This window comes from Diadema antillarum, unplaced genomic scaffold, assembly GCF_040938485.1.
Source record: "Diadema antillarum isolate AM-2024a unplaced genomic scaffold, OU_Dant_1.0 scf00000203, whole genome shotgun sequence".
Taxonomy (NCBI): Eukaryota; Metazoa; Echinodermata; class Echinoidea; order Diadematoida; family Diadematidae; genus Diadema; species Diadema antillarum.
This window is the reverse complement of record NW_027271092.1, coordinates 517,594-539,020: the sequence shown is the minus strand read 5'-3', so window position 1 is coordinate 539,020 and position 21,427 is coordinate 517,594. Positions and strand designations below refer to the sequence as shown.

Here is a 21,427-nt window from a genome sequence, read left to right as displayed (position 1 = left end):
TTACAAAAGAATAGCTAGCATGCACGGCACTGAGTTTTAATAGGGAGGTGAGAGAAATCACCTCCCTGGTTTTAAAGATGACAACAACAGTAGGCCTATAGTACACACATGTGATCCTTGAATACACCGTGCGTGTAATGTACTAGCTACTTGTACATGCGCTTTCCATTGCCAGCTGGCTAACCAGAAGCGTGGAGGGATCGAGAAAATTTTGGGCTGATGGAGACGCACCCAAGATAGCGCGCTATTTCACGAATTAGCGCTCTAGTTGACGAACTAGACCAAGATTTTGGGGGAAATTTTCCCGATCAAATAGCGCGCTATCTGCGTCTTCACTACACAGATAGCGCGCTATTTTGACATCGGACTAGTTTGGTAACCGCAAGATAGCGTGCTATTTTGAAACTTCGGGCTGATGAAGACACGCCTACTGAGTCCCCCATCAAACAGTAAGAAGTTACTGTGAGGGAAGTTGAGGAGGTTACAGTTCATTTTTCCTAAAGGTTTGTTATTCCAAAGGTTTGTTAATGTAAAAATGAAATAGGTTTGGTATTCCAAAGGTTCATGAATCTGAAAATGGTTTGCTATTCTGAAGGTTTGTTGTTTTAAAGGTTTGTTATCCGGAAGATTTATTAATCTGAAAACGAAAAGAAGGTTGGTAAACTTCAAAGGTTCATAATGCTGAATTTTTGTCAGTGTACACTTCTTTTTCATTTCCAGATTAATAAACCTTTGGAATACCAAACCTTCTTTCATTTTGAATTAATAAATTGATGAACCTTATTTCACTTTTGCATTACCAAACTTTGGGAGTTACAAACCTTATTTCATTTCCAGACTAACAAACCTTCAGCATATCAAACCTTTGGAATAATGCCACAAATTATCAGATTCGCGAACCCAACCAGTATTTCATTTTCAGATTGATGAATATCTAGGTATATAGAATTCATGTAATTCAGAATAACAAACCATGAGAGTGAGTAGTTCATAGTTGGAGTAATAAACATCACCCAGTAAGGAAGGTAACATTCTAAGCGCAAATTTTTTGTCACTGTTTTATTGGTGTTTCAACACCAGTTATGCTGAGATTTCGGATGAGTTTGATTTAGTGGGTTGTCCTCGGTGCACGTAGTGAAAATTCCCTGGTGTCAAAGTTGTTCACAATGGGGGGGGGGGGGGGGGGGGGGGAGGGGGAGGGTAATGAAAAACAAATGTGGTAATGGACATGTGATTGTACATACAATGAAGTGACATTACATCACTTTGCACCATTTGAAATAAGGAAGCGGCTTTGCCATGTGAGGAGGAAAAAAAAATTATCTGGAAACATTGGAGTGTGATGGGAATGACTTCCAAATTCAAAGGCATGTGTTTTTTGCACAAAGAGTATTAGTGGTGATTGAAGCATTTAAAATCTACAATTACTTTAATTGCTTATTGAATTACATCAAACAGGTCTTATTTTCTTCTGGTGTCAACTTGCTTTAAAGTAGTGATGAATGCAATCTGCTGTCTTCATTCTATACTGCACTATTCAGTCCCATCAGAATGTCTCATACCCCCTATCAGACGAGAGTTCTCGTATCAATATACAATGTATGGATAAACGATATACAGAAAAATCGCATCTTTTTTTCTCATCTGCTCCCATACAATTATTGAATAACAGGGTGTTGCATCTGAATGGACTTATATCAATACGTCGTGAACTATATGTCATATGAAAGTACGAGAAGTTGATACGTCTGAAAGGGCCTTAAATCCAACATAAGTGAATTGATCAATACTAGATGTTTGACAAGTGCTCTATCAAGGCATCTCTCTGTGATGTAAAATAGAATATTCACAAAAGCCATACTCAATGACATCAATCATACCACAAAGTAAAGTGAATCCTGTGACATCCAGAATGGAGCCTCTCACGAATGATCACAGATTAGTTGAGATACAGACAAGGAGTGTGTTTATGTCACAGTGTGTATGAGCCTTCTTCTTTCCCATGTGCAGCAAGACCTGGACAAGATCAAGGCGACTCACAACCTCCTTTGAAGTAGTGCAGCTGACTAAAATCTTTACGAGCACAAGAACTTTCCTTGTGTAAGAGAGCGCTTGATCCTCTTAATTGGGATATGTACTTCAACACATCACGAGGATTTCACGTTTGACCCAGAGCATGTCTCTGGCAGGGCCTTCATATCCCGCTATCGGCAGTGCATTTGTTGATTCCTCGCAAAGGGCCGATGCGAAGTTCGCCCTTCGTTGCTAGGATGCATGCAAACATGGCATTATACTTCGCTCAAAATCTAATTTGCCCTAATGACAGTGCACGATGCCTACTTCACTCACACCTCTATGCAGCTCCGTCAGCATATCAAAAAATGTGCTGTAATATAGAATTCTTGCTATCATATAGTTTATTTTCAAAGCATTTCATAAAGAGGATGGGATGATATTTTTATTGAGGAGCAGCCATGTTAAACAGATGGTAATATGATTTCTTCTCAGTGAGCTCACTTGAACAGTTCAGTCATGTTTCAGAACTTTCCCATGTGAATCATAATGACAAGATAATACAAGCATGTTATATACTTCATGTGTGCTGAGGATGTAATGCAAAGTTTCATTGCCAAGATTATAGATTCAAAAAAAAAAGAATGGTAGAGGTCTCACAAGAATCAGACTTATCAATAGAAAGTTAACTAGAGATTGTAATTTGTCATCACTGACAAATTAAGGTGATCCGATTTTTTTTTATCAATGATTCGAGTCCTGATCGCAATAGGCATGACCATACAAGTTTCATCTGTGTTTAGAGACATTGGCCGTGTGATGTTTGCATTCTCATTTAGAAAAGGGAGTCATATCTGCCATCTTTGGTACCAAATTCTGTATACACTGAATAACGAAGATACAGCAATGAATACATATGACCTTTGACCCACCTTTGCACTCCCAAGATTGCATCTGATGAAATAGTGGTTATTTTGTGAAATGATTCTCGCGACATCGTCTATACGTGTGAAAAATATGGGAAAGATAGAACAGGTATTCACTAAGATACAAGATGAAACCTTTATGACCTTTGACCCTAATTTACATACCCAAGATGTTGTCCGATCTAGTAGTTGTTATTTTATGAAATAATGTACGTGACATGAACTAAACATGTGCAAAATATGGGGGTGATAAGGCGTGTTTTTCTTGAGTTATTGCAAAGAAAGTTGCAGAAAGAAAGAAATATCTCAATACATAGAAGATAAGCTTTAATTTTAACCAATTTTTCATCGTAATCCCGACATTGTATGAAAAAACGAAGGAAACAAAACGATAGCGCAAAGTCTCAGCTACAACATATTAAAATCTGGGAGAAATTCACCGAAGGGTAAGTAAGCTAGTGTTCGATAAAGACAATCATGCCAATTTTCACATTAAAGAAAATTCCCTCCCATAGAGATAACACGTCATAACGAAGATACAAAAAGAAGTACATATGACCTTTGACCTCAATTTGCACAGACAAGATGGCATCTGAGTAAAAAGTGGTTATTTTGTGAAATGATCCTTGTAACATGGCCTTTGCGTGTGCAAAATATGGGAAAGATACAACATATATTCACTAAGATACAAGGTGAAACACTTATGACCTTTGACCCTAATTTACATACCCAAGATGGTGTTCGATCAAGTAGTTGTTATTTTATGAAATAATGTTCGTGATATGAACTAAACATGTGCAAAATAATGTGGTGATAGGGTATGTTTTTCTTGGGTTATTGCACATAAAGTTGCAAAAAGAAAGAAATATTTCAATACATGGAAGATAAACATTAATTTCAAGTAAGATTTTTGACATGATCCCGACATCGTTAGAAAAAACGGAGGGCACACTTACGATAGCCCAAAATCTCAGCTACAATATATTAAAATCTGGGAGAAATTCACCGAAGCATAAGTGAGCTAGTGCTCGATAAAGATAGGAATGTCAATTTTCATTTCCATAAAAACTGCACTCCCATAGAGATTACACGTAAACTGGTCAAATTTGACAAGGTTACTTTCAATCCATTTTTACGAGGTGATGCCGTCATCCAATCAAAATTATGTTTCTACAATTATGAAAGAACAATTCATAAGCTACAACATACTGAAATTTGGGTGAAAATTGGCAAAGGATAAGTGAGATACGCTTGAGTAAACTTGAAATTTGATGACGTCATTTTGAAAATTAACTTTTTTTACTTTATTAAGAAATTTGATATCTTTTAATCATTTTGTCAGCATAGCCAACCCATGAAATGATATGTACAACTCATCAGCTTTCAGAATATGTCAAGAAATTGGGGGGTCACCGTCCATCCTGACGAGTAAAATCCGATTTAAAATTGGCGGTTTTTTGGCATAGTTGCACTGTGTATCCCCATTGACGCACGCGCGGAATTTTGATTTTGACGGGCCCGTATGACGTCATATTGAGTCGGATCGACTTGAAACTTGGTAGAAATATTCCTTGACATTTTGGACATTCGATCCGTGTGAAAAAACTGAAAATTTCTATTGCATATGAGCTGTGCATGCGAATATGTGCGCGCGCGTACGCGTCCGTCCAATTTTTTCAATTTTTCAAAAAATGCTCCAAATGGTCTGAAACGTGTGCAAAAAAATTTTGAGCTCGATTTGAGCATACAAATATTTCAACGCGCGCGTACGCGCGCGTTTTTGAGATAAAAATGAATTTTGAGAATATGAGTACAATTCACTTGACTTGAAATATATGTGACGTAAATTTCATTGAAATATTCCATTCCATTAATGAGATATGCATGAAAATGTGTTTTCATATAATGACGTCATAGTGACGTCACGGTCGACTGATCACTTTGATTTTACTTGCGCTGTCGTCTTTGTGACATGATACATATATGGTATAAGTTTGACATTGAGAGGCAATGCACTTTCTGAGCTAATCGATGCACAAATTTTGAGGAGATAGAAATAAAGAAAGAATCCGTACAGAAACAATAGGTGATCCGAGAGGATACTCGGATCACCTAACAAATTTTCCAGTTTCATATGTTTTTTGCAAAACATGAATATTAGTAGCAATCACATATAATGCAAACGGGAAAAGGGGGAGGGTTATGAGGTCTCCTATTGACCTATATGCATGCACATCTTTACTAATTAACCCATTTGACATAAAAATTTAAAGAAAAAAAATACATCTTTCACATTTGTTGTTGAGTCATTGTAACCCAGCAAAAATGGCTTTCTGAAAAAAATGTAGTTCTAAAAGTTTTGACCTAAAACATATTCTCATGATATAGTTGTGTACAAATCGATGGGAAAGCTGTGAGTTGGTGACATTTTTTACCTACATTTAGTTGCATATGTGGTTAAAAGTATATCACTATTTGGTAAAACACATTTAAAAAATTAAACATTTTGCAGCATTCTTATTTCAGGTCTGATTTTGTATGGATATTCCACCATTCTGTCATGCATTAAAGCTGATTGTTCTGACATGACTGTGCTTGTTGGCCAATATTTGTAAGGAATTTTGAACCTGACCAAGGAGCCTCAGTGACTTCCTTATTAGCTTGACACTTATCTCATACTGCTCTTGTCTACTCAGCTGCACTTGAGTACTGAGTACAGCCTGGATGTTAGCCAACAGAGGGCTTACATTCCTTTTCTAATGGAAGCTCCGTGTATAGATTGTATTTGAAAGTAGTTGGCCTCAATCTAACGATTAGACAAGCAATGCTTTTCTGGTTATCATTGAATTTGAACCTATTAACTACCCTGTACTCTTCTTTGTCATTATGTAGTTCTACACACTCAGTACCCTTCTCTGTTAATATATGCCATATGGAGAATATATAGGCCTATATGTTGCTTTTGATTTTCATATTATGTTTTGTACTTTTATATTCTTTGTTGAAAATAAAATGAAATATGCTATAAAATGACCACAAGTAGGAAATAGTTTCTCTTCACTGTCTCTCTGTCTTGGAGATACATGTGAGTCAAAATTTGATATTTGGAATTGCAGTTTGAGAGAAAAGGAAGACACAAGAAAGTGTTTGGTCTTGTTGAATATTGTTGTCATGGCAACCAGACTTGCGGTGCATCCCATGGATTGTGGGAGGCATGCATAATCAAAACAGGTCCGGGGAAAATCCCCTCAGATGCGAGCTCAGCCTGGGAAGTGGTTGGAGGCAGCAATTCCGACCGAGTCATTCTCGATTTCGACACGATGGCGTGAATGTCGTCCAAGTTTGTACGTGGGAGAGATGGCATTGCGTTCTTGATGCTAAATGCATGAATCTGCAAACACCATTCCAATGTGCCAGAATTTCTTGCAGTTTTTGACTTTCATGAGGAACGAATTGTGTGGAGACAATTCAACATGTTACAGCTTCTTTTCAGCTACGTTTACTGTAGAAGATATTAAGTTCTTCATTATTTAAGTTTATTGTTACTCCATGTCTGTGTCGATTCTGATAAAGAATAAAAACAAGTAAATGGAAAGAAAACATAATCATTAGAAGCAAACAAAATGTATGAAAGTGATGAAATTTTGAAAATTTTCATGTGTCACACAATTGATTTTTTAAATAATTTTGTTTCAAATCCATCTCTCAAATCTCTATGGCTAGAGAACCTCGATCTTTGTCTATCTGATCTCCATGTACTCTCAAGTTAATCCATCTGCCTCCTGTTTAGAAGTGTGAACGTTCTCCTGTAGCTACTTCCTTGTTCCTTGGTCTGCCATGTAACTACTCAAAACAATATGGTAGTACTGAGGTTAATTTAAGAAATGGTACCTGTAAATTGTGATGAGTGTAGAGGTATTTCCTTTGCAATCGGTCACAAATAATGTTGTATGTTGAATTCTTGCATAAGAAAGAGGTGAAGTTGAAAATCAGTTTACTTCATACATGAGCAGCAATTGATTTGTGTTGTTACTTTAGTTGTACAGTCATTGACACTCCTTAGATTTGAAATCCAATAGATTAAGGTGTCTGCCTTATAATCAAGTCGTCTGGGCGAGAGGCCCACGTTGGGTCTAGCTATGCAGTATCATGTTTTGTCATTCCATTAACTCTACGAAGAGGCAAAACACCCTGGTCTGTAGGATAGAAAGTAAAATGAGGGTCTTCTGTGTGTAGGAGAGACAGAACTCATGCTTCGTAAAATACAGCATTTTACTTCCTCACGAAGAGCAGAGTGAAAACTGGTCAAGTGGTCTATACTCACACACCTTGGGAGCAGCGGAATGATACCTATCTTATGGGGTCTGCCTCAGGTGACTAGCAAGCCACAAAATGGTGTCTGCCTTGCGTCGTGCCAACAAAAGAAGAAAAAGAGATCCAGTGGAGGCTAGGGCCTTTTACCTCAATGAATTTGTGTTCATGTTTCATGTTAATACCAAACAAACATAGACTGTGATTGCGTGCCAGGATCTGGGTGGGAGGGAAGTAGGGTCTTCCGTGATCTCTGAAACGAGTCTGTCAAGTCGGTCAAAAGGCGGAAATGGAAAACATTTAAATCCATTAACTGCTGTGCAGGGTAGCAATTACCAGATGGTGGTAGAACTTTCTGGATGTTTTTGTCTTTTCTTATGAGGGGTCATGGGTAGGATGAGAGGGCAGGTGGTATTATAAAAGATTTTATATATGCAACTTGAAGTGGTAACATTTTGTGACTTATGTAAAGATTAATATTATGGATCTGATCTATCTGATTCATTATTTCATTCATGGTCAGAAAAGAAGATAGTTTTCCACCTGTTGAGGACAAGTCCTGAGTATACTCAGGCAGGTGTCTATGGGAAATGCGTGTTGTAGCAAAATTAGTCTGTCCTCAACGGGTTAAGGTATTAAAAAAAAATACAATTTCTTTTTCTTCTTTTAGTGCTTCTGTAGTTTTAGCTAATGTTTGACTGAGTATTTTGATTTTGAATGCTATCTGTAAAAAACTCTTCAAGAAACGTTAAAAGAACTGTGAGGAATGTTTGCTACCTTTAATAGGACCTCAAGAAACTTTTTTTTTTTCAGGTAAAGGGATTCTCCTCAGGAGCTATCTGTTTTGATAAGAAAAAAAACAGTAAACTTTACAAACACAGAATTTATGAATTTAAACAAATATATATGCAGAGAAGAATATGAATACTTGAATGAATGTAAGCCATTAAACATATAACATGTTAGGAACTGCAAATTCAGATTGGTCTGCATGTGACTTTGCAATTGAAAGGCTTTTCGGGGGGTTGGGATGAATTCTTGGGAGAAAAATGTCTATTTTCTTGATCTTCCTAGATGTTTTCTCTACATGCAAGTCTTAATCCTGTGCAGATTTATATCAGCCAAGTCTGTACTTGCTCAACTTTACAAGTTGTGTATAATGGTACCTCCTTAGGGTGTGCACAAGCTTCCCTGTGTTTCTTGATAGCACCGTGTCATTACTATGACCGTAAAAAAAAAAAAAGTAGTTAAACTCATTTTCAAGCTTCTGCCATAATGAATTCAAGCAGCTAGCAAAATGTGTCTGCTCATCCTGCATGTGACCACAAACTTCCCTTACCAGATATCAAAGATGTGAGCATTTAAAGGTGCATAGTCCCGGTAGTGTAGAGGGCGCTGTTGATGATACTGCCGGTCACCGTTAGCATTGATACGAAGATTACCGAAGTTGAGCTGTCATCAAGAGTAAAGTGCGTAGGTGTTGCTAAGTAACGTTGCCTTCATTGTCTTCTCTGCGCATCGCGCAGCCTGTAGTAATGCCAGGGTGTGTGCTTATGTGCTTGTTATTATGACATCACAAAAGAAGTTTGCTAAAGCTGTCATCCCTCTCCGCCGAATCATGAGCCGAACTGTGATCGGACCACTGATTACAGTGAATCAGACTTCTTCGGACTCGGGGAAGTGGGCCACAGTGTAAGTGCCAAAGAGGAGTCGATAGCATAGGTCTCTATAGGAAACTTGCGCCATGCGCTCGCGTATGCATTTGACTAAAACACCGGGACCATGCACCTTTAACTTGGTAACCCTGTGTAAAATTGTGAGGTGAGTCAGAAAAAAAATTGGTGTTGTCTGTTTCTGATGGCTGAGTTGTTTGTTGGATTCTACATCACTCATTGAATCCATCTATTCATTAGTTTCTTTAGAGGAGTATGCCACTGATTTTAAACCTTCATTATCAAAATGTCCTGAACAGCAGTTCAGGACTCCCAGTGTTGCCTGTATGTGCGTGTGCATGTTTGTTTGTTTTTTCCTTGTTGAAGGGCATCATTGTTCAGCCATAGTTCAGATCATAACATCTGGCAAGACATTTGCCTACATGGAATTTCTAGGATTGTTTTTACAGCTTTCAACATCATGTCATTACATGGTAGAAATTCAAGTGAACGGCAGACGACCAGGTATTAATGACACAGCCAACCTGATCTGCCAGAGCTCTGGAGGAAGTTTTGTAGGTCATTCCCTTATCAGAGGCAACTGAAAGGTGAAGCAGTAAATAGTCACGGGGCGGTCCAAAACTTCCAAGATTTCTTCCACGTTAGACTGATCCTTGCTTCCTTCATGTTCTCCTGGGCTGCTGGGATCGAAACTCCGTAATCTCTACAGAGTCGTGTATTTAGACGTAAATATCATATTTATGCCCCCGAGGTACTCCAGTAGGGGGATGTGACTTCGGTGAGGCCTGAATAAAAGAAAACCAAGATAATCTGCTGAGAGAGGGTTATGAAGTTAGATAATAATATCAAAAGGCACCTGTTTGGGGGCTGAGAGATATGTCTTTACATCGTAAGAGATTTAAGAAGGCAGACAATGAAAAGAATTTAGCCCAGGTTGCCGTCGTCCCCCTAGTGTGCAGATTACTATACGGTGGATGAAAGGGAAGGAGAGATCTGAGGAGAGGAAGAATTGAGAGAGGATGGGAGGAAGAAAAGAAGTCAAGTACATCCTGTCTGTCTGCGGTCCCTGTACAGACAACATAGACTCTCTTTCCCATCACAAGGCATTGAGTACAGTCATTATAAATAGTTTAGCATGAGGAGTTTCTGGTTAAACAACTTCAGTATGCATTGTGCATGGTGATATAAAAAGACATATTATGCTCAGACCTCGTAATCTCATAACAATTTAATAGGAATACATGAGTAAGTATTTCGGATGTTATCTGTGGAATATCATGACTGTCTGATGCTATTCCTTTGCACTGCTTCCAAATGCTAAGTTTTTAAATATGTGTAGCAATTTTGTCTTCATTAAAAGTAAGAAGCATGCATGTTTTTGAAATAATCTGTATTTCTAAAATTTGATGTGTCATGCTAAATATATTCAAGAGTCCCATTTTCACTTATATTATTAATATTGTTTTGTTATTATAAACTACGTATTTGGGTTTTTTTCTATTTGTCTGTGTGTTTTAATTTGTTTTAATTTGTTTTAATTCATGCTTGAGCTTTCACCTGTCCTGATGTCGCAGCACTTGGCGTGTTCTGTGTGCAGACCTCTCTTCTTTCTTCTCTCCTCTTCCTTTCCTGTCTTTTGTTCTTCGTAGACTTGTATTGTTACCGTCTTCTCTCCTCTCGGTACTGTCTCGCGTCTTACAGTGTGGGTAATTGAATGTGTGTACGAACGTGTTGTCCTTGTCATATTTTCCCGGTACACGTGGTTCAGTGAACAGTGTCCGGGCACTAGCATTGGTATTCTATATTTTTTTTCCCAACCGGTGTATCTCAAAATAATTACATGTATATTGTTATAGAATAGTATATCATTTACTCATTATTTATCTAGCGATCCACGTCCGACAAGCTTTGCTTTTTAGTGGATTACTATTTTCCATAATCGAATTTATTTTCCGCTCGCCCACGAAGTATTTATACAGTGTTTTTCCTAATTATTGTACATATATGTTGTTCTATAATTTGTCTCGTATATGTATTACATGAATCTTTTGCAAACGTTTGAACAATATTATTTCATCACATGTATACTTTGTACTATGTTTTTGATTTTCGATGATTGGAAATAAACTATGATTGATTGATTGATTGATTGATTGATTGATGTGTTATTTCATCTGGCCATGTTGACAACCAAGTCCCTGCTTCAAAAAGACAGCTTTCTTGTAAAGTTTGTAAAAGATGGTAAGAGATCCCCAGTGCTACACAGATGGTATTAGCAGGGAAACTATAGGCTTTTGACATTGATGTGGCAAATTCCAACATGATGGCATCATTGAGAAGCTCTGTACAAAGGACATCTTGTTTCTGTCCTTCACTATAAAGTGACTCAACCTTGGCTGTCGTCTTACATCCAGCGTGTGCTGTATTCTCATTTGATAGTCTATATTGACGTTGTACATCATGAGTTCAAGATTTGTTTTGTTGTGTTGGGGGGGGGGGGCTGCAAGAGGATGGAAGTTGACCACTTGTTTGAAACTTGCTCGCATACACACAAATGACTTCAAGTGGAATACTGAGGTATGATACAAGAGCCTCCCCCCATAAAGAAAGCCCCAACAAACAGGAGACATTTCATGTACAGAGCAAGGTTATATGAAAATTGAACATTAATTGACAGACTAATGTCATGGTCAGATGACTAGTCAGGTGACCTGACCAGAGACCACTCATTCCTATTGCCTCTTGGATGACTCAGTATACAGTCAGACTGTTGAGTCTTTCTCAGTATTAGTCATATTCCTATCAAATAATCCAGGGCAATTTTTCATGAAAGTTGTCAGTCCTGACAAGTTATCAGTCTCTGACAGTTACCATAGTAACCGTCAGTGACCCGGGGAGGATGTTGAGGAGATGGAGGAAGAGTAGGAAAAGAAAGATAAGGAGGAGGAAAAGAGGAGGAAAGGATGAGAAAAAGGAGGAAGATAAGGAAGGAAGGGGAGGAAGAGGAGAAAGAAGAATATGATGATGATCATCTTCTTCCTTCTTTTCTTCCTCTTCGAAGAGGAAGAAAAGGAAAGGGAAGAGGAGGGCAAAGGAAAAAAAGACGAGAAGAGGAAAGAAGATGAAGGAAGAGAAAGATACAAAGAAGATGAGGAAGAGAAAAATGAGGACAAGGAGTATGATGAAGAAGGAAGGAGGAGAAGGAAGATTAGGAAGAGGAGGAACAGGGGAAGAAAGAGTAAGATGATGACGACAAGGACAAAAATATCTGTTTGGTAGTGTTAAGTGAATCAAAAGGAGAGTGTATATAGATTCAGCAATAATCAAAGAATAGTTTATCATGCAACTTGTACTCTGAGTATAGCAAAATAGGACAAGATACAGAGTGCAATGACTCAGAATGGTAACAGCTAAGGGGGTCAAGAAAGAATGTACTAGAAATTGATGTTAGAATAGATAAAATGATGAGATAGTAGGCTTGTATCATCACCCACCTGTTCTGCAGTTGTTGCGCCAATAACACATCTTACAGTCCACTGTGTAATCCTTGGCAGAACCCTGTATATCAAATGTCTCAGGAGTAATCAGATTGAAAGTGTAGTTAGGAGGCAGTTATGAGTTAATGGTTGAGTGGATGTCAAAATGAAGGCTGTCACATTGTAAGAGCCATCTGATTCATAGCAGACTGGGACTGGGCTTCTCGGCATTAGTGGAGGAAATTGGTGCTCTCATGGGAGACAGTTTAAACTTAACCTTTGACCCAGGCTGTTCCAGTGCCATTAGCAACATATAGATAAAGTCTTTGATGTTTTAGTCATGCAAAAGCAAGGCTACTTATTCATTGATTGAAGAAACCATGTTAATTTTTAATCTCGAATCCAGGTCACTTACAGGGTAATGTAGGCGGAAGTTGTGCCCTGGATTTTCCACTCACGTTTTTGTTACTGACATTCTTGGACTGAGTTCATCAACTTTCCCATGTTTTAAAAGTATTTTTAATACCTGCTATAAAAATGTGTAACTTACAAATGCCTTTAGGAGCACATTTCTCGAAATGTTACATTCATCAACTCTGTCTTGAGTTGATAGGGAGGCCTTGTCACTGTGCTGCTTCATTGCGCAGTTTGACCTGAGGAGTGGAGATGTGTAGTCAGCAGCGGTTTTTGTGGGCAGATTTGTCAACTTGACAGAGATGCGTTTCAAAACCCTGGCGTTTGTGATTGCACTTTTTTTGCTGTTTCAGAAACAAGTTTCTAATACCTTATTCAAAACAGCTTAATGTTTATCAACTGCCAAAAAAAAGAAGAGAGATATACCCCTTTCAGTAACTCCCCTGGCGAGCGCCAGGCCCGAGCTAAGTCGTAAAATTTTGAGTTTATGAATGGGTCGGGCCAAAGTGGCCCGTGCCAGGAGCGGGCTATTTTTGGCGCTGCTACAGCTAGCACCAGGTGCGGACCAGGCACGGGCCTGGCGCTGATCGAAGAGTTTATGAACGTTAGCAGCGCCAGGCGCAGGCCAAAATTCCTTTCACTGTCAAAGGTCGCAGCTTACGCTGCTCAGCTCATAAGCACGCGGCATGCACATCAAATATCGCGCAAAAATGCACTTCCGCTCTGTCCATGACGTGTTCAGTTACCATGGCAGTTCCTTACGTGGCCGAGTTCGTGAATGGGTCATCGTAAAAGTAGCGCGGCTCTGCTGTAGTTACTGAACGCAATTTTTACTGCTTGGCACGGGCCAAATTAGCTCGGGCCAGGAGCTGGCCAAAAATGCATGAGTTACTGAAAGGAGTACTAGATTGCCAATGTGAATCGGGTCTGTTTGGATATGCCATGTTATTTATATTGCAAATTTGCTGTGTCACTTCATTGAAATGACTTTTCCTTCTATTACCTCGTTGCTAAGCCTATGATAACCTGGTATGACCTGTATGAAGTCTAGAGGGTAAGTTTTAGTCAAAAGGATATGTAGAGGATTTTGTAATTTCATGGGAAATGGGTTCAGACACAAGTCTCTTTTCAAGTAGCAGAACAATGTTTGTAGAGTCTGGTTTGTTACCAGATGTCGGCTCTCCAGGGGATATTTGACTTCTGACTGTGTATGAACAATATCTGTAAAAATGTCTGGCATTTATGAGCATTTCTTAAAGATCAAATTATATCATTTTAGACACTGCATGTATGTAGCCTGTGGTAGTGCTTTATTCATTTAATTTTTTTTTGTTCATGCATATTTGTTTTTTTTTTATCCTATTTTGATAACTCCTATTCAGAACAGATTTATTTGATATGACCATTGATAAGTTTGTGTAAAGCTTTAATGAGATTGGTGAAGAGATTAGCAATAAGTACTGAATAAAAACATGTGCAATGCCCCTTTAAAGAATCCAAAATGTATTGATATTTTTGAAGTGAGGAGTACTAAATATTGCTTATAAAAGAAAGTTTTTGCTTATCCACATCATTGAATATACCCTTACAATGAATACATCAACCTTAATGGATTTTTTAAGTAATGTATAAATCCATGTACTGTTTTCACTGGGTAAGAAGGCTACAAAATATGTGATGTCACAATAAGGGAATGATTTAAAGAAAAAAGCAAAGAAATTTCCTCATATTTTTTGGAGGGGCTGAACTGAATTAAATCTCCTTCAGAAGTAAGGGGAGTAATATTACCCTTAACACATGTCAGCAATAAGTTGAGGAAATACGTAATTTTTATCATGAGAAAGATCACATTTGTGGAATTCTGTTTATATTTCATTTATATAATTCCAAGTACTGTGATATCTATTTTGGTAGTCCTTGTCCAGTGATATCAGTGCATGGATTTGACCATTGAAAGTTCATATTGAATATTGGATTGTCCAATATTCCTCTAATATTTCTGCATTCACTGCATCCACAGACATGCATATGTTTGTGGTAAATCTCCCTTTAAATCTCCCTAAAGGGACTGTACAGTACTGGTTGAGGTGAGGATTCAGGTTTATAACATATTTTTGGTGAGATAATGAGAAACCTCTTGTGAAATATGAAAGAGCATGTAATTTCAGGTAGGATTCAACGTTTATTTGATGAAAATTGGCCTTGAAATGACTGAGATATAAAAAAAAGTGATCCTATTAAAATTGACAGGCCAAGACTTTTATTAGGATCTCTTTGTTTTTCCTTGTTTTTAGGTATCTCAATCATTTCAAAACCGATTTTCATCTAATAAACTTTTGATTCCCTTTAGAATTTTATGCTCTTTACCAAGTCATAGAGTGGTTTCTAAATATCTTGCAAAACATTACAAGCTGAATCCTCACCTCAACCAGTACTGTACAGTCCCTTTAAGTTGGCATTGGCACTCTGTACTATACAGCTGGCTGAGCTTCTAACCACCATGTCTGTTAGACAATTCCGCTTCACACTCTTCTCTCCCTCTCTCCCTCCCTTTCTGTCACTTCTCCTGACCTTGTCACTGATCTTGACAGGTCCCTCAAAGTCTCCCACTGACAGAAAACCCCTTGGTCTGCCAGGAAGACATTTTCTCTCGCTAATTTCACATTTTCCGTCAAAACCAATATGCCTTTCCATGAAATTGTGCCAAGATTAGCAGAGGGTAGTTGTTATGAAGACTCCCTCTTCCCATCCCAACCCACCCCCCCCCCCCCCAAAAAAAAAAAAAAAAAAAACCACACACTCTCACTCACACTCACACAAACAAAGAAACAACAGCAGGAAAAAAGAAAACTGTTTTTGATAATTATGAAGGGTTTAGATGCAAAAAAGCAGTCTTTCCATTTTGAAAAAAGAAATTGAAATGTTTCAGATTGAATCTGTTGAAAAGCAGAGAAAACATATGTATTGAAATATATTCAATAATTTTGATGACATCTTCAAAAGTATTTCTTGTATAGTAATGGAGTAGTATCAATGACAGATATTATTCCTCTATGAGTGAAAATGACCTTCAAAAACTTTGAAAATAGCATTTATCTGTTTTTGCATTCAAACTCTTCATATGCTTTTCTAAAGTAAGCCAATGTAAAGCAAGTTTTTGAATTTCTTCTCATTTTTGCTCAATCTTTGTTTCTGTCACTCAGCATAAAAACTTTTGTCATTGATTATTGTGCAGATGATATGATTTATGATTGCTGCAATTCATTAAAAAAAATCTACAAAAAATGTGTTTAGTATGCCTTGATGTGGCTGGCAGAGATCATTGTTATGTCCATCTTCTTTTTTTTCCTTGTGATTGGTGTGATTTTCTGTCTGGAACCGAAATATTTTTCCTGAAAGATCATATGATGTCCATCTGATTTCAAAATGTTAATGCCCTTCAGTTTGTTGAGTGCAAAACAGAAATTCTTGGCCAACTCTCAAACGAGTTAAGTCTCCACAATTTCCTATCATTATCTTCAACTCTAACAGCTACAGCATCATTTTCTCTCTTTTTTTTTTTTGAGCATGAGGGAACCTGTTACATCGGCATGAAAAACAGCTCTCTTGGATAATAGGAATATTTGTTAAACGATGTGATTCCTGGCACGGCGTCAACCATTGTCAATCAAGCTGTACCCATGAGGTGATTTGTAGAAATGCTGACCACTTGAACTATTTATTTGATTACTTTATTGGAACATGTAGGGCAGGAAGCCATAATAACCCTCTCAGCTGGCAAAAATAGCTGTAGAACAACTTTTTGGCAATACCATTCTATGCAAAACAGAAGTATGTGACAAGATGATATGGACATTTATTAGAAATATGTTGCAGAACTTATTGCATAAATGAAATGAAATGAAATGAGGTCATGTCAAGTGAGGTAAAGTGAGATGTATGAAGAGTACAAAGTGGTTTGAGACCTTATTAACTTTTTGATGATGATGATGATGATGATGATGAAACAGCATTTATATAGCGCCATTCATATGTTGAAACATTCAAAGGCACCCGGCTCCCGCAATGTGTCACACGTCATTCACAAAGTTGCTGGAAAAAATGAGTCTTCGGTTCATACTTTGTATTGAGGCTGTTGCAATTCCGAAGCAGGACTTTTTACAGTGAAATATCAAACATGCTGTTACAATACTGCTGAAAAATTCACAGACCTAATGTATGCTTCAGTAGGAAGCAGATAGCAGAAATTAGCATGTTGAAGGCTGGTCCTTAGTAAGATTGGCAGGTGTCTGTGGGAAATGCGTGTTATAGCAAAATCAACTCGTCTTCAATGGGTTAAAACTGGACTCTATTCTAGTTTCATGCCATCTTATGAAAGCTTCATTGTAGCTGTAAAGGTATGATATGAGTGTGTAATTTGATCACAGTTAGATAATTGATTGCCATCATCTTACAGTATAGGTCCTATATGGTTTCCATGTCAAGCACCTTGAAATATTTTGTGTGTGGGGCATTTTTATAAATGTTGATCATTGTCAAATTCATATCATGATTGCATCTTTAGATACTTACAGCCAGAAGTATCCAAGCAACATAACAAATACTCCTGGCTTTTACTTTTGGATCTGTCATCTCTTTCCTTCAGTGTTCTATGTTTTGCAGCCATGGGTGTTGCAATTCATTATTTTGTGGTTTTTCAGGTCATCTTACAGCAAATTTAAGTCTAATAGGGAGAATTGTTTAAACTTAGATGTACCAGTTGGTCATAATATTAACCAACAGTGCGTCATAGCCCCTTGGAGGCGTAGCGACTTACATCATAACCAATATGCTGAGTCATCCATAGAACAATAGAAATTCATGCATGCCTCTGTTGAGACTCTGTCTCTGTCTTCATTCAGTAACACAGTTTAAGGAATGCCAGCTGTATAATGCTTTACAATCCAATTGTCTAACATTCAAGTTGAGGTCTCGGAGCCTCTGGATGCAACCAGCTTAAAAGTTAGGATAACAGGAAGTGACAGTCCCTTGCTTGTCTAGTCTTTCTGTCTTTGTGTTTTTATTTCAGCAGAGGAAAATGATACTAAAGAAGAAACTTGAAGTGAGAAAAAAAAAGTGAAACAAAAGCAAGAGACAAGAGTTACAGAGAGTAAGAGAAATGGATTAATATGAAAAAAAAAAATTGTTGTTATAATGCCAGTGACAAAAGCAAGAATGAGAGAATTAGCTAAGTATGAGGAAAAAAAGATATTGCTGTTATAAAACTTCCAATGAATCGCCTATTAAAGCATTCAACAAGCCAAAATATTTGTGTAATAAAGTGGCATGACAGTAATATCCTTGGTGGTAAGGATCTTTGCTTGTTTTTTTTTTTTGTGTGTGTGCATGTGTATAAAGAACATTTTTGTCTTGAGACATGAACAAAGATATATGCATATTCATGCTAAAAGGTTTCTCATTATCTCACCCAAAAATGTAAGAAACCTGAAGTTAAGTCTCAACCAAACTATATGATCCCTTTAAAGTAGAGTATTCAACTTCTGAATTTCTCTGAGGTCAACAATGACTCAATGTACCTTATAGCATTATCACCTGAGAGGGAATCCGTGAGCTAGAGTGCGTGACAGGTAGCAGATTTTATCTATGCCTCGCTTGTCACCTTGATGGTATTGTCTCTTCATTGCCAAAGGGATTTAGATGAGACATCTGACCTTCTTAACCTCCAGACCGTTTAAGTATTGGTATTGTAGTTTACCAGGATAATCCTCTGTCAATTATGTTAGGGAGATGAAGAGAAAAGTGTATAAATGGACTAGTTCAAATTCTTTCTGTGGATGATGGAGTTCTGTCTTCGTCCATTTATCTCTAGGGAAATAGTTTCAACAAAGCATTATGAGTTATTATGCCACTCATCTTTCTTCCTCCCATGTACCACATCAAACATTGTGGATAATTGTTGGAAAAAACAGACAATGCCCCAGTGGGCGTCATCATAATAGATCATTCAGTGCAATAACATGTCGTCGATGGCTGTACCTGGGGAACCAGTTGCTTTCCCCCAACAATGGCAGGCAAAGTTAATTGTGTTCTCTGGCTCCATGGCTTAATGAAAAGATTGTAGGAAAACAAGTTGTCTGATGCTCAACAGTTGTATAAATCTGTTAGACCATGAACAGACACAAACAGCTTGTGCTCATTTAGAGGGGACAGTGGAGTACATAAAGATAATCCAATCATTTTCAAAGTAGTCTTAATGGCAAAATCTATCCTAATATTGTATTGCTTGAATTGTATGAAAGTAGAGAAATCAGAGAAGTAAAGTGAAAATTTGGAGAAAAAAAAATCAGACACATTAAAAAAGTTATGACTTGTAAAAGTTGAGAGAGTAAGTCAAAGTGACACTGTGTAATATAGATGTTGAGATACTCTCCTTTTGTTTTGTTCACAAAATTTCAGTTGTTTTCATATTTCTCAAATGTATGGATGCAAAAAGAACGTATGCACTGAGGGTGGCAGGCAAGAACATATTACTTGAATGATATTCCAAGAACAGATCTGAAGAAAAAATTTACAGGAGAAAAATAAAAATTGTTTGATTTTGCGTGTAGCAAAATGGAGAGTTCCTTGACACTTACATAGAAAGCGCAAAGTTGCATATTTGCTTTAATCTCTAAACTTTGATTCATCCATATATTAAGAATATATATGCCTTTGGTTTATGTTGTAATATAATGCTATGAAAATTGACCAAAAATTTTCATTGTTTTAATCTTGTGTAAGTGTAAATGTGTACATCTATTGTTTCCATATTTATTAAATCTTTTGTTTTGTTGGTAGAAATTCTTGAATGACACAATGCAGGAAGGACAAATTTTCAAGTAATACGATTGTTAATGACCTTGCAAGATCTCCCAGTAAAGAAGATGAAAAAAGCAAGCACATTTGTGAAAGCTGTGAACTTGAAATTTATGAACGGAGATAATTATGGAGCTTGTTAGCTCTTGGAGTAGGTTAGAATTTGTAACTGATTTCAAATTCCACTCACATCTCACACAAAAAGTGAAAAATTGCAGTGACGGATTAAAGTTTTGTCATATATTAGCGATGTCTTCTTTGAGATCACCAATGGAAACACAAGGGAAATGTTTGAATTCTATTTTACATGACTTCTCCAAAATTTTGCAGAGGAGTTTATCACTGTTAAAATGCTTGTCACAGCAAGAAAACTGCTGCAGTAGGCTACATTTCAGTCTTGAAAGTTTAAAAAATTGTTCTTGATGTGAAAGTATTCCTGACTCCATGACGATAGCTAAAAACTTGTCCTGCTGGTCAAAAACATCCTCTCCAAGTGGAGAAATTGAAGCTGGCCCAACTCCCATGGGTTATTTGTGGCATTGTAATTTGAGAATTGAAAATTTCCTGAGATAAGGTTTCATATGTCAGTAATGATTGGTTACAAGAAGCAGAACAGGATCAAGAAGAGTTTGGTCAGCCCAGACATAGGGAAACAAAAGGAGGAAAGGATGACACGATATCTGTGACTGTAGGAAAAGTCTTGAGCAAAAATAATTGGTTCATGTAAGGCCATTCCATTTTTTAGAAAAGACAAACAAACATGAAAAGGAAAAGTATATTTAAATTATTAACTTAATTGACTTTTAGATTTTGTTGACATACCCTTAATGAGTTAAATAGACATTGCAAATGCCTTTAACTTTGCCCTATTTTTTCCTTTGTGCAAAGGAAATTTTCAGCAATTTTAGTTTAAGCCAAACTCTTTTAGTGTTTTTTCATGGGTAGTCGTTATTATTATGAAGCTAGAGATCTGTAGTAGATGACAGAAGACAAAAATAATGATGCAGCTTTTTTTGTTGTTGTTTGATAACCATGCCAAGCTCAGCTTTACTCTGTTGACGTCAAGCGTTACACCAAGCGTCACCAAAATGATGTATCTTTTCTCATGCTGTTGCCATGGCATTTTGTCATCATGCAGGTGTGAACCAGACTTTTTTGATAAAACTGACTAATTTCAGTGATGAGCTTGTATCCAATTTATAAATCTTCCCTTTTGATATGTTCTCTATTGTATCAATAACTTAATGGGAAACTGGCATCACTTATAACTCATCAGTGTATAGTGATGACGAATGATCTTCCTCATGTCAGTTGAGGCCTGAAAATAACATCACCGTTATCTTGCTTAAAATCGACAAACAAGATTTTTTTTTCTTTGTTACCGTTATCTTATCTTATCAAGGGTGGGTCCATGATTTTAGCTCATTTTTCTGGCACAAAGGGAATTTCAGAGGCGACATACATTTCTTTGTTGTCTTTCCCCTGCACATCCACAGCTGTTCCATATTCAATCATGCCATAATCCGACTCTTGTCTCCGACTCTCGTCTCCAACACTTGTCTCTGAGCTGGACACCTGACTGACGGCAGTGTCCATGTCTGATGACTGAGTCTAGACAGGAGGAGTCAAGATAAAAATAAGACCCCATTCACATGTGATTTATAATGCACATGGCTTCTTCCAGACCCTCTCAGAAGGACCATCAACTTGTATGCTTCTTTTGTCTTCCTGCCGGATAGTATTATTTCCCTAGTGAAAG

At 37.4% G+C, this 21,427-nt stretch overlaps 1 protein-coding gene across 1 annotated transcript in view; it reads left to right on the top strand.

Annotated features, from left to right (window-relative positions):
* LOC139723954 (uncharacterized) overlaps positions 1-21,427 on the top strand; it is a 138,541-nt gene that overhangs the window by 64,751 nt on the left and 52,363 nt on the right. The window lies entirely within an intron of this gene.